Genomic DNA, 12,601 nt, shown 5'->3' with positions numbered 1-12,601 from the left:
TATATATATATATATATATATATATATATATATGATATAAGAATGTCAATGCTAAAGCCTTAAGTCTAAATAGCAACCAGTAAAAATCATCCCTTAAATGTATTTTGTAGTCTGTCAAAATGATTATGCCACTTTGAGTGCAGGTTTAGAAGTTATTTTCAAAGATATCACAATTTGCACTATTGAAAAAGAAGATTAGCTAAAAGAAGCAAGAAGAGACGACTGTCAATACCAATCCCCCATGAAACCCAAATACTGGTTAATTAGGTTAGGTTCATATGATTATGACAGTCTTTCACAACTGAAAGAATACGTAAGTACTCTGAATTGGAAACAGCATCATTAACAAGGTTCATTTTGCATGCTGATCCTTAGCAACAAAAGTTCATTTCTTCTATCCCTCCGCCATTGCATCCAAGTATGGCCAACTCTCAATTATTAAGGAGTTGATTATCTAACTTGGTATGAACCACTCCCTTCGTTTCTCCTCTTCCCCACTGTAATCTACCCCTTAGTCAATTTCCTGCCCATTAGTAGAAGCGTTCAACGAATGAGCTAAAGAGTCAAATAAGTCAATTAGACTTCTTTTTCACCATTCTGGTAAAGGTTTGCTATCTTACTTCAAAAAGAAGATTTAACTCTCAGTGGATTTCAATTAGCCATGCACTCCTTTCCCCAGATAGCAGGCCTGGCATGAACTGGCAGTAGGCACTAGAGCAATAGCTGTCAAGTTTGAGATTCTTGCCAGAAATGAGGTAATCCAGCCTCAAGATGTGGCTTCGCGTGTGCATCTGACTAAGGAGGCAGAATGTGCTCGATTTATTCACTGAATTACATATGTGTATAGGCTGTGTTTATAAAAACATAATTCTCCCCCATAAACTATATTAGTTATATTCTTGGGTTTGGCAAGCTAAGCAAAGCAGAAGGCAACATTACAGAAGTTTCTCTGAAGTCAATGGAGTTCCTATTATATTTTTGGCCATAAATTTCCATTTGGAATTATCGGAAGGCATAATTACAAAGTCTCCATGAAAACCCTTATTCGATATGTCATCGGAGGATGGAGGCAAAATGGGGTTCTTGAAGACTGTGCTGGTAAAATGTGAATTACTGCAAAAAAGGTCTCAAAAAGAGGTATGTTAAAAGAGTATGTCTGCTATCTGAGGATAAACCTAGCAAAGCACAGAGAGCTTCCTCATCAGGATGGCCATGGCTTAATGAATCTTTCAAGCATAGATACTTGTAAAGACTTTATTTGACACAGAGGTGGAGATCTGCATTGGGGAAGGGACTGACTATACTCGTAAAATCATATTTTTTTAAGTAAATATGATCATGGAGATTTTTTTAAATCAAGGCATAACACATTAAGGAAATGAATATTAATGATGAATGTCCATTTCAAATATATACAAGTTATCTGTAGAAAAACTCCCTATTTGACAAGAATTGCTATGAAAACTGAAAAGCATTGCATCAAAAAAGAGATTGAGGCTAGCATTTTATACCACATGTCATCATGAATTCTGATTGGATCTGTAACCTAAATATAGAAAGTCATATCATTTTTTAAAATTGGAGAAAAGTGAAAAAGGTACATTCCAAACTATGAATAAATGGAGACATTTTAACCAAGTATGAGAGTGGGGGTGATTATAAAAGACAGTACAGACAATTTTAATAACATAAAATTTGAATTTTTTTAAATGAACTAAATTGAAGCAACTACGGTATTAAGGGGAACTGCTGATGAGGAAGGAAAAACCCTTATATTACTAATAAAGATTTTTTTTATTCACAATATATTGGAAATGAACAGAAATACATAAGACCAAGAACCAGGGGGCAGCTGGGTGGCTCAGTGGATTGAGAGCTAGATCTAGAGATGGGAGGTCCTAGGTTCAAATGTGGCCTCAGACACTTCCCAGCTGTGTGATCCTGGGCAAGTCACTTGACCCCCATTGCCTAGCCCTTACCACTCTTCTGCCTTGGAGCCAATACACAGTATTGATTCTAAGATGGAAGTAAGGGTTAAAAAAAGAAAAGACCAAGAACCAAAGCCCAGTAGATAAGCATTTCTCAGAAGAAAAGCAAATCACTAAAAACCATACAAAACATTATCCAAGATCAATAAGAATAAAAGCAAAGCAAAGTAAAACAATTTGAATTTTACTTCATACCTAGCAAACTGGCAAAGAGGGCAAAAAGGAAGCAATCAGCACTGGAGTAATTATGGGCACATGGCTGGTAGAACTGATAAATGCATCAACTTTTCTGAAAAACAATTAAGAATTACACAAAAAGGCAACTAAGTTCTGTAAGCCTTTATCCAAAATGAACTTCAAGGAAGTCAAAGACAGAAATTTAGGTTTTAGATAAGCTCAGATATTTATAACAGCAGTTTTTGTGGAGCCTAAGAATTAGAACAAGTATATATCAATTGTGATTGGACACTTTGTGTTATAAAATTATAATTGATTATAATGGATAATTATAAACAATGAGAGGCAGAATGGTGGAGTAGATAGAGTGCTGATCTTGGATTTAGGAAGGCCTAGGTTCAAATCCTGTTTCTGACAAATCCTAGCCTTGTGACTCTGGGAAAGTCAATTAATCTCTCAGGCAACTTTCTAAGGTCCTAAATTTTAGAAAGAGATCAGTTTGTAGAAGCAGAAAAAGTTCTTCACCAGGATGAAATCAAAGGCACAATCAACAAGAGTGATAATAAAAGAAACAATAAATAGGAATTCAGAGAACAGAACCACGAAAAAAATATAGGAGGTAGTATGGATTGAGTTCATTCATTCATTCATTCATTCATTCATTCATTCATTTATTTATCTATCTATTTATTTGTTTGTTTGTTTGTTTATTTATTTTTTAAACCCTTAACTTCTGTGTATTGGCTCCTAGGTTGAAGAGTGGTAAGGGTAGGCAATGGGGGTCAAGTGACTTGCCCAGGGTCACACAGCTGGGAAGTATCTGAGGCTAGATTTGAACCTAGGACCTCCCGTCTCTAGGCCTGACTCTCAGTCCACTGAGCTACCCAGCTACCCCTATGGATTGAGTTTTGACCAAGTAGATTATGTGTTCACCCAGATTTGTTTAAATATAGCTTGCAGAGAGGGAAGAAGAAATACTTCTAGAATCTCTTCCATACCCTCACCCTTCTTCAAGGAATGGTTCAATTCCTGTCAGGAGGGGTCCAACGGATTGGGGTCAGGGGCTGGCCATTCTGCTCACTATGGGAAAATGAGGAGTGCTACCATGCTAACATATCTAACAATCTGCTTTAAATATTTCCAGCTCATAGGAAATATTTTTTAGGCTCAAGCTCACCTACCTTAATAGGAAAGAAATATTTCAAGATTTACATTCAAAGCTCAACGTCTTTGCCTCCAAATGCCAGTTCCACAATGAACACAGAGAAAATTGGAAATAAACCCATTTATCTAAGTTGAAAGCAAACAGAAATCAGAAAAAGCATACCTATGAGAATATATACCAGGCAATACAGAGAGTAAATATATTATTTGGAATAAGGAAAGAGGAAAAGAAAAGGAGAAAATAGACAGACAGACTGGGGATAAGAGGGATCTCCCAATGTTGACTTCTTCCCTGTCTTTCTCTCTGTAACTGTTTGTCTTCTCTCTTGAAAGTAGAAATCAAAAGGGTAATATCTGATTTCTCTCTTCACTCTGGCCAACTTTCCAGGCATGGAGCACTGATAATCAATCTTCACAAATAAGGAGAGCTCCATTCAAATGGGCTTTGAGATGCAAGTTACAACAACAATAGTGGATAACATTTATAAAATACTTTAAGGTTTCCAAAATACTTTACATTACTATTATCTCCTTTGATCCTCTCAATAACTTTCTTAAGTTGGTGCTATTATCAAACCCATTTTATGGATGAGGAAAACTGAGCATGAGAGAGATTACATGATTTGTCCAGGGCCACAGAGTTACCAAGTGTCTAAGGTAAAATCTGAATTCAGATCCTCCTGATTCCAAGTTCAGTTCCTTATTCAGTATACGACGTAGCTGACTCGATGCCTCAAAATACACAACAGCAAAAACATAAATGAAAAGTAAAACAAAATTTAATGCTATAATAATCATGGATAATCTTAGTCTCAGGGAAATGTTTAAAAAAAGATGTATTTTCTCTTGTTTGATAAAGAGGGGGGGATTATAGGTATGGAATACTGGAGGTGCTCTTAATAGTAGTTGATAAATTATTTTTGTTTAACTTTCTTTCTTTCAATCGATCACCAAGCATTTTTAAAGTATCTACTATTTTCAAGACACTATGAAAGGTATTTGAGATAGAAAGTCAAAAATCAAACAGTTCCAGACCTTAAGAAGTTTATAGCTTATTAGAGTAAATAAAGACCTTTTAAAAAAACAAATACAGTGAATATGAGTGAGAAGAAGGGAAAGACACTAGCATCCATACTAGAGAGGAGCAGGAAAGCTTTGTAGGAAGTCATAAATAATCTGAGCTTTGAGGTAATGAGTGATCACAAGAGGTGGAAGTATGGATGGAATGCAGGTTGGGGGAACAATCAGGAGGCTATTGCAAAAATTCAAGTGAGAAATAATAAGGGCCTGAACTAGGCAATAGACTATATAAAGAAGAGGAGATTGTTGTGACAGATGGTGTGGAGGAAGATTCAAGGAGCCTTGTCAAGTGAACTTAAAATGGTTGATCATGGAGAGAAAGAAGTGAAGGATGACTATAAGCTTTGGAACTGAAGAGACTAGAAGAATGGTAGTACCTTAGACAGATGTAGAGAATTTAGGATAAGAGAAGGTTTGGAGGTAAAGATGATGAATTGTTTTTCATCTCCTGACTCCATGCATTATTGTTGCCTGTCCTTTATGTCTGGAACTCTCTCCTTCCTTGTCTCAGCCTCCTAGCTTTCCTAGAAGGGAACCAAATAATATCCAAGCTCTAGCTTCACTGGCTTCTTTAAAGTCTTAGCAAAAATCTTTATAGCAAGCATTTCTGACAAAGGTTATATTTCTCACATATACAGAGAACCAAGTCAAAATTATAAGAATAGAAAGCATTCCCCAATTGACAAGTGGGCAAAGGATATGAACAAGCAATTCTCAGTTAAAGAAACTAAAATCTTTAGTAAGATGAAAAAAATGCTCCAAATAACTCATAATTAAAGAAATGCATATTCAAAGAACTCTGAGATGCCACCTTATAGTCATGAGATTGGCTAACATGATACAAAATGAAAATGATAAATGTCAGAGGGGATGTAGAAAAATTGGGGCACCAATACACAGTTGGTAGAGTTGTGAACTGATAAAACCATTCTGGAGGGACCCCAACCCTAACTTGGAAACTCACCCAAAGAGCCATAAAACTGTGCATACCCTTTGACCCAGATAATACCACTATTAGGTCTGTATCCCAAAGAGATAAGAGATAGGGGAAAAGGACCCACCTAAACCAAAATGCTTATAGCAGCCCTTTTTGTACTGGCCAAGAACTGGAAACTGAAGGGATATCCACTAATTGTGGAATGACTGAATAATTGTGGCACATACTTGTAATGAAAAACACATGCTGTGAGAAATGACAAACAAGATGATCACAAAGAAAACCAGGAAATATTTATATGATAATGCAGAGTGAAGTGGCCAGAACCAGGAGGATGTTGTATACATTAACGTCAATGACATATGACAGTGATGGGCAACCTTTTGAGCTTGGTGTGTCAAAATTCGCCAAAAACCAAGCATAACTCAGGCGGTATGTCGCTTTGAGCAAAAAACCATAATTTTGCGATATTTATAGTTTAAATAACAAAAATGTATAATTGCAATATATAACTGTATTTAATAAACCAAAAACTAATTATTTAATTTACTTGCTTAGTGACTTCTTTGTTCATCTGTCAGTTGGTTTCTTTTGTTGGTTTTGATATTATTTAACTTGTGTGGGGTACCATGAACTAAGATAAGTGAGGGGGAGGGGGAATTCTTTAACCTGCCTATTAGTGACTTTTTTGTTGCTGAATTTCATTGGCTAATGAAAATTCAACTACACTACAGCAAATGTTTCATCCTCAGCATGCAGCCCCATACTTCTCTGTATGTGGTTGCATGTGGCTGCATATCCTTGAAAATGATTACACACGTCAGTGCTGACACGCATGTCATAGGTTTACCATCAGGGATATATGATGATCAACTGTGAATAACTAAACTATTTTCAACATGGCAAGGATCCAGAACAAATCCAAGGGACTCATGATGAAAAAGCATATCCACCACCATAAAAGGAATAGACAGAATCTGAAGGCAGATTGAAACATAGCATTCTACACTTTATTTTTTCAACAAATTTTCCTGTAGTGTAAGCAATATGTGTTTTGTTTTACAAATGATGAACATGGAAATATGTACTATGATAATATTTGTGTAACCTATATCATATTACCTGCCTTCTTGAGAAGTGAGAAGGGATGGGAGGGAGAGAGAGGACATGGACTGTAAAATGTTAGAAAACAAATATCAAAAACTGTATTCACATGTAATCTGGAAAAAGTTAAAATTAAAAAGAAAACAAATCTTAGCAAAATCCTACTTCCTGCAAAATCTACCTTTTTATCCCCCCTCAATTTTAATATCTTTCCTTTAAGATGATCCTCGATTTATTCTTTCTAAATAGCTTTGTGCATGCTTTCATCCATCATTAGAATATGAGGCTACTTGGGATCATTAATTATTTTTGCCTTATTTTGTATTTGTAGCACAGTGCCTTGCAATATTATGCACTTAATAAATTCTTCTTGACTTGACTTTTAGACACACTGAAATGCCTTTTGGGTCAGCCATTTGGAAATGTCCAGTTGGTAGTTGGTGCTACAACGGGAGACAAGGAAAAAAAGATGAGTGTTCCTATAAAGAAAGGCTAGTGTGGGGAGCAGGAGGTATAACTAGAAATGTCTCTAATGTAAAACTAAAAGGTATCAATAAATCTTTTTTAAAAGAAATTAAAGTATATGTAGGAAAGGAAGAATTTGATACAACGTAGGGTTATCTTTGTTGTAAAAAATGTTGACTATATTTCTGCAAACCAGAGACTATGTATCTTGTCCCTTTCATTGTTCTTGATTCTGGAACTCATTCTGCTTCTGCCCTCCACACCATATCCTGTCTCTGGAGTCTTGACTTAAGTAGTCCCATTACCAATAAAGCAATCACATAACAATTCTGCTCCTCACAGTTTGGAAATTAGTCAGGTATGGCCTTCCCTACATCCATGACTGGAAAAAGCTTCCACCTGGATTATGCGGACAGCTCATTTCCACCTTATGGAGTCAGGCACTAGGTGAAGGAAGTGGGCTAGGGGAAACGGAAGTATGAAAAGGAAGGGAGGAAAGATATACATGAAGGGCTCTTTTCTGGTTTTCCACTACCCTTGCCATTCCCAAGATCTAGAAAACTTTCTTTGTGCAATCTGAATCCAGCCTGACTGAATGAATTCTACAATTTTCTTCCTATTCCTTGAATTACTTTGCACTCTAATGTACACATCACAGAAAGATCCATAATGGGGAGAGTGGGGGAGAGAATGACAAACCAACAAGAGGGTAGAGAGCACATATTACCTCCCACACAATAGCCTTTTCTCCAGTACACTCCCACCTTTTCACTCATTACTGACCAAAATTTCCCTACTATACCCGCTCCAATAGCAGTGATAGTTCCCAATCTCTCCCTTTTGGTCCTAGTCAATTATAACCCAGGCCCAATCTCCAAACAAGGAAAATCATACCTGGGTCAACCAATATATGTACATCTTTCTCCTTATATCAGTTTATGGCTGTGGTAACTTTCATGTTTTTACATTTTTAAAAATATAGTTACTCCACATCCTTTTCCCCAAGAGGGTTATAAAAGGAAAAGAAGTGATGTCGCAAAATGAAGGATTTAGGCTACATTTAAGAATAAACCTCCTAACAGGGAAAGTTGTCAAGCCCTAGAAGTTTTTATTGGAGAGGTTGTGAAGTATCCTTTTCCCTTAGATCTTTAAAACAGAACTGAAATGTCTATTTTCTGGGCTGCTATAAGTATAGTCCTTTCTCAGGAGGGGAGTTGGGGGGGCACTTTCCACCGAACGGTTCCCCGATATTCTTAAGGTAATCTACATAATCCAGATTATATAGAAAGAACCTCAAACACTAGTTTTAAGCCCTTCAGTATTGGCATAGAACTTCCTCAATCCATGGTCTGCATGACCTTTGAACAAAGGTGTTGTGGCAGAAAAGACACTGGGGATCAGCAGGGGCACTAAGTGAACTGTTTGCCCTTGATTAAGATCTTTTCATTGGCTAGACCTCAGTTTCATCTTTTGTACAACATGAGGATTGGGACAGATGATCTCTAAGGCCCCTTCCAGCTTGCCTCATCATTATTGCCAATACCCTCTCTATGACTTCCTCGTTAATCTTTTGGCTAGAAACGAACCCCTCTCTTCAAATCTCTCAAGCCACTCTGTTCCATCTTAAGCACTTCATTATTCTATTCTAATTTGGGTTGGAATTATTTAGTTACATGTCTCAATCGAATGCTAAAGTTCAAGATACAATGATAGTGCCAGCCACATGGAAACAAGTGTCCTGACCAGATCTGTTTCTTTCTTCTCTTTTGCTGAGCCAGACTCCCAAGGAAAATATCAAAGACTTTCTGACCTGCAGTAAAATATCTATGCCAAGATATTTAGGCTCAGGCTTTCATTTTATGTCCTGAAAACACATCCCAGAAGGACTGAATTACATCTGATCATTCCAAATAATTCAAACACTCTGAAGGAGTCAACGGTGCAAATCTTGCTGTGTAAAGATCAGGGTACTAGTCAGTATTTTCCAGTTTGACAGTGCAGAATGCCTGACAATAGAAAAAGTTTCAGTAACGGGAAGAAAAAGGAAGTGTCCTATTTTCAGAGGCAATGTACTCTTGAGTGGGGTTGGGTGAGGGCAAGGTTTCAAATGAAGAGATTCAGAAACACAGAGAGAAACTAAGATAGAAAGGCGTCACCTCCAAAACCCAAAACCAAAGTGAGATAAACACTTCCAGATATCTTTCTTCTAGCAGTAGGAGTAGATCCTTTTGGTCTTGGGACAATCATAGAATCTGGAAGATGGGTTGAGACAGAGAAGAGATCATGGGATTTTAGGATCTTGAGCTAAACGACATTGGAGGATGGCAATTAGAAGCTGAGCATTTATAGTGATCACCCATTGTTCACTCCATTTAAAGGCAAGATGCTAGAAGTGATCATTTTTTTTTCTGATATTTGGCAATTTCCAAAACAACCCCAGATACTTCTTCCTAAGGGCATGGTAAGGAGAAGGAGAGTCACAGGTGGCTGTGAAGCAACTGCAAATACAAGAAAATCAGCCCACTTCTCTAGAAATCCATTCCCAAAGGCCAGTCTGGTTAATATGCCATGGTAGAGCTCAGCCTGAGGATAATGGAGAAGAAGGGACAATGCTTCATTCTGACAGCTGACCTGAGACTAACATTACCAAGTCCCACTGGAAACATACTCCTGAAAATGATATAGGTTATTTATGGAAAGAAAACAAAAGAGAGTTCTAATCCCAAATCTAGAGTCAAAGGAATAGCGTATATGTTGCAATTAAAAAAGAAACATGCTCCTAAAACAACAAATGAAAGTATCTGTTTGCTACCCTTTACTTTCTGCTGTGGACGACTCATATCTTTACAAGGAGACATGACATTCTTTGATTATTAACCACCTCCAAAACACCACTGACTTAGATCCTAAATGACAGAACCCTGATCAAAAAGCCTTCGGGCCATATGGTAAAAGCAATGTAAAAACTTCCTCATTGTGGCATAAAACACAATTATAAACACAACTATATTCTGAAAAAAATACTCAAATGACTTTATGACCCCTTTGAGTAGATAGCTACTGAAGATTTGTGGAAAACACTGCAAATTTAGGCCAGTAGATCCATAAGAACAATGGATTTTAAATGCAATTGTGCCATTATTGCCAAATGGCTCTCCAAACTTTGGTTTCTTTTTATGTAAAATGTGTTTAGTAATTTGAAATTGTGTCTAGTAAAAGTAAATAAAATATTTAAGATCTTTTCCCAAAAAAATCTTATTCAAACATATCATTGTGGTACGGAAGTGATAAACACTGCATTCTCAAAGGCTCTGTTAGTAGAATCCAAGTTTTAGCACATTCTCTCTGCTGGAAAGATTTCAAGGACAATCCTATACCCAAACTTCATCTGTTATTAGACAACTTGCATAGCTAAGGATGGAAAAGCTCATAATTACATTGGCTCATTTGGAGCTGAATTCTTTGGCCAATGCAAAACACAAAAGATAGGGAAAAAATATCCTTAAATCCTATATAAAACCCTTCTACTTTTATTTTTTATTTTTATTATTTATTTATTTTTTTAACCCTTGTACTTCGGTGTATTGTCTCATAGGTGGAAGAGTGGTAAGGGTGGGCAATGAGGGTCAAGTGACTCGCCCAGGGTCACACAGCTGGGAAGTGGCTGAGGCCAGGTTTGAACCTAGGACCTCCTGTCTCTAGGCCTGACTCTCACTCCACTGAGCTACCCAGCTGCCCCTTTATTTTTTATTTTTAATTTTTTTTAAATTTTAAACCCTTACCTTTCATCTTGGAGCCAATTGGCTCCAAGATGGAAGAGTGGTAAGAGCTAGGCAATGGGGGTCAAGTGACTTGCCTAGGGTCACACAGCTAGAAAGTGTCTGAGGCCAGATTTGAACCCAGCTTCTAGGCTTGGCTCCCTTTCTACTTTTAAAGTAATGGTAGAGAGGAATGGGCTATCTGTATGGGATGTTCAGAGAGAATGAGAACCTCAATGTGTCAAGCCATTTTCAGGGCTGCTCATCAAACTTTGGCATCAACCTTTCAGCCAGCTCTCACTTGTGTCTCCAAGTAGCTGTAGCAAGGTGCAGCGGGTACACCTCAGAAAAACTGTCTCAGTAAGTAGGCTAAACCAAGTTGAGGAAAACCAACAGGCTTCAAAATCCACTGGTCAGTAAGGAGGGATTTTGACGCCAAGCATGTGAAGAACTTCCACCAGTGGAATGGGCAGATGAGAAAAATTTATTTCAGTGGCCATGAAGGCAGCGGAAGCAACACTATGGAGCACTCAGGGTTTGGTCCTCCACTGCAACCCATGCCATCACCAGTCATCTTGAATTTTGTCTTGCCATTGAACTTTAATTACTCTGGAAGAGACAATGAGGCTGACAACTTGGAGCAACTCTGCTTCACTTAAGTCCAACTCAGGGACAAAAAAGAGACATCACCCTGTTATGCTATTGGTACTCTTCAAAAATGAAGGACGAACAAGAGAATGGCACAGAAAGGGGAAGAGGCCACTAAGAATTACAAAAACAATGACTCAGATTATTGTCATTTTACTAATATGTTTAACTGATCTAAAACATTAGCCATAAAGAGAGTAAAACAGGACAGAGACCACACCAGGCAGTAAAAAAAAACTTGATCTCCGTTAGTGTCCCTGACACATCTAAATCTTTGAATCTATGACCCATGCCAAGTGGAGAATCATGGCAACCAGTGACAACAATGGTTTGCATCACAAATTCATTTGTAAAGTATTTCGCAGGATGATGGTGGAACTTCACAAACAGTATCCTCTCAAACAAATGGAAAATCATGGAGTGGAAATGCAGACCTGCATAAAGTTAGGAATTAGTTTCAACAAAGCTACAAACCACTAAGAGATTCAACAGATGAACTTTACGGGGGGAAATGAAAAATGAAATAAACTTTCCAAAGTTTTTCTATTAAGATCAGTTATTACCATGAGTAAAAGTGAAAACTCGAATGGGCTATATTAGTCATTGGAAATGGCATTAGAGAAGATAAAATTAAAATAAACTATTGAATTTGACCAAGTTAGTAGAAGAAATCTGGTAAAGAGAATTCCATTTTGAAGTTGCTAAAGAATTGATTTTTAAAAATTCTCAAAGAGGAGGAGAAAATGCCAGAAAAATTAGGGGAAAAATTCAGATGTTTTCATTACTCGCTCTCCCAAAGGCCCGAGAACTGAGAACATATAAGCGGCTATTCATTCATATGTCTGTACATAAGTTAAGGTTATCCTTTATTAAAATGTGAGAATGGAAGCTTTCAAACGATTCTTTATAGCAGACCACATCTTTATAGTTATATCACTTAACAAAACGTATAAAAGCTAACATCTTGCTGTATTTATTAATTATAAAAAAAGACTAATATTTTATTTAGCAGAACAAAAGATAGCTTTCTCCTCCAAAAAACCTTTCTCACTGATGCCCAAGAGGCACAACTGTGGTCAGGGTTCTAACTGCATACTCTAGGTAGCACACTCTTCCAAAGCAAGCCATTTTTTATGGTCACCATAATTAACATAATGCAAAGTACGGAACTGAGGCAAGCCTTGAAATATACCAACAAAGGTTTTTTTTTTCTAAAGCAAAAGTTGGTCATTATATAATTTAAATGATCCATAGACTCAAGAAAGTTATTTTCAGACACA

Source organism: Gracilinanus agilis, chromosome X (assembly GCF_016433145.1).
Source record: "Gracilinanus agilis isolate LMUSP501 chromosome X, AgileGrace, whole genome shotgun sequence".
In the NCBI taxonomy this organism is placed as follows: Eukaryota; Metazoa; Chordata; class Mammalia; order Didelphimorphia; family Didelphidae; genus Gracilinanus; species Gracilinanus agilis.
Note: the sequence above shows the minus strand (reverse complement) of the source record.